The sequence below is a fragment of the Rhinolophus hipposideros genome (genome assembly GCF_964194185.1).
Source record: "Rhinolophus hipposideros genome assembly, chromosome: 25".
Lineage (NCBI taxonomy): Eukaryota > Metazoa > Chordata > Mammalia > Chiroptera > Rhinolophidae > Rhinolophus > Rhinolophus hipposideros.
In genome coordinates, this window is record NC_138071.1 from 10,000,279 (window position 1) to 10,006,568 (window position 6,290).

Consider the following 6,290-nt stretch of genomic DNA (forward strand, 5'->3'; position numbering starts at 1 on the left):
TGGCTCCCCTCTCACCTACCTGGGGTCCTTCTCTCACAGACCCTGGAAATTTCAATACTGCAAAAGGCTTCAGGATAATATTACTGCTTACCTAGGAAGACATTGCTCTAGATCTGGGAGCTGGAACCATATTAATAAAAATGCAGTTGGTGTCTTTTGCAAGCAAAGACCATTGTTACATAAATACTTCATAAATAAATGGAAGGGACCAAAAAAGTACTATTGGGAAGGGGGTCTACCAAGAAATATTTGATATTTTAGTCCCTATATGAGTTTTAAGTGTGGTTTACAGTCAGTTTGAATTTAATTTGAATCATGGTTTCACTACCTATCTGATTGTTTGACCCTGGGTAAGTTCTTTATATTTCCCATTTTCTCATCTAAAATTTGGTAACGTAATTCCTATCTCAGTGAATTATTCTGAGGAGTAAATAGAATAACACATCCCATGCATACTTTGGCTCTTAATACATGTTGCTAATCTTTAATATCTTCCCCTGATCATCAAGGTAATGGAAACAATTAAAATAAAACAGAGTCTTGGGCAATTTTCTCTTTCTGATGTTATATTCTACTTATAATCACTTATTCATTATGCTCTCTTGAGGGGCATGTTCAACTGATAGGATTTCCTTCCCCTGGAGACAATCTACTAGGAAGGTAAAGTCAAGATAGATGTGATGTTAATTCCGTGTTTCCCCGAAAATAAGACATAGCCAGACAATCAGCTCAAATACATCTTTTGGAGCAAAAATTAATATAAGACCCAGTATTATATTATATTATATTATATTATATTATATTACATTACATTACATTATATTATATTATATTATATTATATTACATTACATTACATTACATTATATTATATTATATTATATTATATTATATTATATTATTATGTTATAAAGACCCGGTCTTATATTATAGTAAAATAAGACTGGGTCTTATATTAATTTGTCCTCCAAAAGACGCATTAGAGCTGATTGTCCAGCTAGGTCTTATTTTTGGGGAAACACAGTCATAGAAGGCATGAGAGTTGATTCAACCTCCTCTCCACCTTTGGTCTTTCTATGGAACATTTGCAATCCAGGTGTGCTTTTTGAACTCTGAGTCCCTGCTTGTCAGAAGTGACTGACATTGTTAAGGTCAATTTCCAAATGTACAATATAAACCAAAAAAAAGAAAAAAATGTTATAACACCATGAATGAGAGGTAGCATTATATAGATTTACTTTTTAAACTTTAAGTTTATTTTCATATCAAATATGATATAATCACATTATAGAAAATAATTTAAATAGAAAAGATAATAAAGGAAATCAATGATCACTACAACTTGTACTGATGACTTTTGGTGTATTTCTTCCTAGCATTTCTTCTAAAAACTTTTTTTAAGACCTGTTTTTACATGGCTATAATAATATAGGCATATTTTTGCAACCTGCATTTTTCACTCAGCCATATGTTATAAGCAGTTTTCATGCTATTCCCTAATCCTCATAAATATAATTGAAATATCATTTTAAGGCCACAGAATGTCTATCAACTGGATGCTGCACAATGTAAATAACAATTTCCTTAAGTTTAGATTTTTAAATGTCAAGCTTTTACTATTTAGTTACCTCCTTAGTGAAGGCTTTCCAGATCACCCTCCTAATTCATTCATTCACTTTTAATTAATTTGTACATGAATCAATTTATTAAACATTATGTCTTCTCAAGCACTGGTCAAGTCTTTGAAATACATGCTTGAACAGAAAATAAAGACGCCTGCCTTCTTGGAACTTACTTTCTAGGTGGGGGAGACAGACATTAAACATCCAAACAAGCAATTTGTATCAGATGTTAGATCTACATGGGAAAGAAAATAAAGAGCAGATTCGGGGAGGGTGGGGTTTTCCATGTGTTGGGCCTCATTGAGCCCATGCTATTCGATTGAATCAGGGAGAGTCGGCCATGAGTATACTTGAGGAAAGGGTATTCCAATAAATGAATCAACTGGTGCACATTTGGTAGAAGGCACTGGGGTGGCTGGTTACTTCCTCTCCCCACCAACTTCCCTTGTTTATTCTTTGGTCTGTAGCATTTATCTGCCATATATTATGACATTTATCTGACATATATATATTATGCATATGTTTATTTTCTGTCTTCCTTCACTAGATAGTAAACCAGGAAAATGGGGACTTCATTTGGTTTACTGCTAAAACACTACTTGTTACAATGCCCAGCACATAGTAGGTTCTCAATAAGTATTTTGAATGAATCAATCATTGAGTGACTCAGTAATCTGAATCAATGTGGCACCTCTAAATATGTTCTAAAGTTTTTTTTTTTAACTCTGCATATTAACAGTGAGTTATTCAAAGTCATCGTCATGCATTACTCTTCTGTTCTTATCCTAGCACATTAGCCTCTGAAATCACTTTTCACTCCTCTGTGAAAAGCTGGGGCCTGAAAAGAATCAATCACTTGGCAAAGTCAAAAAGGCAGTTTGCAAAAGAGCCCAATATGGAATGCAGGTTGCTAAATATTCTTTCTACTGTAACTCTGGTTGTAAAGGAATTCAAATATATTTGTTCAGCTTTGGTCATGAATTTAATGCATTTTTTTATTAATTTGGATTAGTACTACTGGTTATGTTCAGTTAGCTTTTGTGGACTTAATTTGGCTCACTACTCCTGAGTAAGAAATTCACCTCCTATGCTGCTTAATTACTGCAGCTTCTTAGGATTTCCTATTTTCCACTTTTGGAATGAACAAGGTACTCAGCCTCTCTGATCTTCCGTGTTCTCTTTTATAAAAGGGAGAGAATAATGGTGTCTTTTGTCCTTTTATACAGATTTAATGATACCAAGGAGGTAACATACTTAGCATAAAACCTGGCACATAAAAATACCCAAGCAAATGTCAGCTATTATTATCAAGTACTTCCATTATTGGTTCCCATAAAAGCTGGGATAGGTAATATTATATCTATTTTGAAGCAGGAGAAATTATGTCTGACTCAGAGTAGTGAAATGACTTAATATCACACAGAAGTGGGCCTTAAACCCTTTTCTTTTGAACCTTAAACTAGTTATCTTTTCATTAGATCTCAGCAGAAAATACAGAAGGCTTATTTGCACCAAGTTTCTTTTTACTGATTTATAGAGAAATATTACCCACAAGTACACTGAAATCAGGCAGTCAGTGCTTTTTTTGACCCCATGGAAGAAAAACTAAGTAACACATGTACTGGCAATGTACACTTAGCTCTCATAAGTTACATATCTAAAAATCAATTGCTCATAAAAGAAATCACTGTGTCTTAGGAAAATATCTGATTCCAGGTCTAAGACAAAAAAATGCACAAGATGAGTCTAGAATATTTTATTAAACCATAAAGCAAGGATGCTATCAAAGATCATCAGGATTGTATCAAAAGCCGACTTAGAGACTCCCAATGACAAAGATTGAAAAATTCAAGAATTACTAAAGAAACAACTGCAATGCATTGAAATGCATCATTTAATGTTTAAATACATGAGGTCAAAATGATACTAAAGAAAAACCTTCATTGACCACTTTTGAAGAACATCAAGGAACTTATTACTCTGAAAACAGGCAAATTAAGGAAAAGCATCAATTATTTATTATACATTTCCTATATGAACTATGCTTTAGGGTAACCAAATAGTGAAGGAGGGGAAATTTCTTCTTATTCAAACCAATGAGTGAAGAAGGTATGATAGAATATCACCATTTTGCAATTCCTAATGAATTAATGGATGTAGGAACTGATCCTCAATAGCTGCTAGCATCACAAAGAAACATAAAACCAGACATTACATACCACCTAACTGAAGTATGTTAACACCAGATGAGACTAAATCTTTACAGAAATCAAACCAAAATTGGGTCAGGCCTCTACCAATTCACAAGAAACACAAGAAACAAAGAAAAATGCGAAACAATGTCAGGGATGTAACCTGGTTTTACCAATAAATAAATTGCAAACAAAAAAGAAAGGAGAAAGAACCCATATCTATATCAACACAGGGTTTGTTAAATGCATCATAGTACATTTGTATGAGGGGATAACATTCAGTGTTAAAAAAGAATGAGGAAGTTCTCTATATGGTGATGTCAAAGGTCTAAAATAATTTGTCTTGTTCAGTGGTTATTGTGACTTCTATCTAACCACACTGAGGAAAAGTCTTGATCTTATACATTGGAAATGTATTTCTAATCACATTTTAAAAAGAATTCCTGGAGATGACTAATCTAAATTTTCTTAAGCATCTGCTGGGTGGAGAGCTCTAAGGACTACAAATACAGAAGCCATAGTGGTTAACAAGTTAAGTCAAGGAAATGATCATCTCATCAAGGAAAGGGGAACCAGAAGAAACCATTACTAAGCCCTGTACATCAAATAGAAAGTAATATATAGTGCTACCACTTTTTTTAGATATTTGCTTATTCTAAACCTTGAGCATCGGCTCTGTTATGTTCTTATAATTAAAAACTGTAGAATAAAATTTAATAATGGGAAAAATCAATATTGTTTCAAAGTGAATGTTAATATTATGCTTTTTGTTTCTACCAAGGAACTAAATATATATACTACTTCCTTTGTTTTTAATGCTAATCTTAACAACTACTAACAGAACTAAAGGGAGAAATTGACCAAAACACAGAACTTGAAAATTTTTTAATGTTACTGAACATTCAGTTATGAACTTCATGCTTTGTGTACTTTAATTGTGTAAACTTAGAACAGGGTATTCTGTTCATTGTGTCTGGAAAGTAAAAGTCTTAGGTTGTCACTGAGACCACTTACTGTATTTGTTCTGTTAAAATACTGAAGTAATGTTCTTTAATGAAATTTGTTGCTACTCAAAAGTAACTTACAATTCCCTACTCACAGTAAAATAGATTGTAAATGTATTTCAAATGTACTACCTGTTGTACTACGTTTGTGCACCTAATGTAACAGGGTGCTATAATCTTTCACTTACGAGTATTTACTGATTTTAATGTGTGTATTCTTACAATCTGTATTTCCCTCTGGACTTAAGACATCTGCCCTTATTTCCTATTAAAAATAATTAGTTTGTTTTGCCCTCTGGAGGCAGATGGTCCAAGACTCTGCTCTATGAAGAACAAAGGGACTAAGGATTGTCAGACACACTACTTAATACCCTCCAAGTATGAAAACACTAATCTACACACACACACACATACACACACACCGCGCCGTGCACCTGGAAGGGACAGTTGGGAAAGGGTGGCCCTACATTTGGTAACGCTATGTATTAGAGCAGTGTTTGTCATTAAAAGAGTCAAGATTCCTTCAAATGCTCTCAGCTTGATACTTATTAAAATTAAATTTGATTTCACAAGAGAATTAAGGAAGACATTTACTTACTGAAACCTATACATCCTCCCAGAAGAAATAGTCTGAGATGCTAGTGAGAATCAATAATGGGGGCTATTTTCCAGTTGCCCCAGAAATATAACAAGGCTGTCCTTTGTTCGTAAGGATGCAAAACTAAATTCTGTGTTCCTTAACCAAGACCAAGCGTCCCATTTTCAATCCATTACCTCTTTTCAAAGACTTCTAATATCTACATCTACAGTTACTTCTTTGGCCTTCAGCTTATTGAAAGCGGACCTTCCCAAACTTTGGCACCATCAGGCCTGATTATGAAAATCCAGGAAGAGGTGAGGGAGAGAAGAAAACAAATTATACTTAAGGGATGAGGTCTTGTGCTGGGTTTAAACTTCTTTCTTTCCTTTCATTGACCCTTGCCCCACACATTGTTAATAGCTGCTGGCTCACACAAATTCCCCCAAGGTCCTTTTATTGTCAGTCATGCATCCCTTCCCTCAAATTAATTGTGCTTCCCCTCCTTCCTCCCATTCATTCAGCGAGGTTTTGCTTTCTGCTGCCCTTGATTGGATTCCCTGTATGATCAGGCTAACTCTCTCCTCCACAGGACTTTCTGTGAAACTACAACCTTTTGTGGCTTCCTCTGATTTCGTCTGCTTCTTTCATTCTCTTAAAAGTTTTTCCTGAGAAAACTTCCTAAATAAATCACATGAAACCTCATGTTAGGGTCTGCTACTGGGGAACCTGACCTAAGTCCCATTTATTCTCCAAATATTTAGAAACAAACATTAAAAAAACAAACAAACAGAACTTGTCTTTTGCGTGGAAACAATACCATGGATGAGACAGAACACAAATTGGAAAAACATGTTTGAAACACATGACAAAGGGCTCATTCCCCTAATACATAA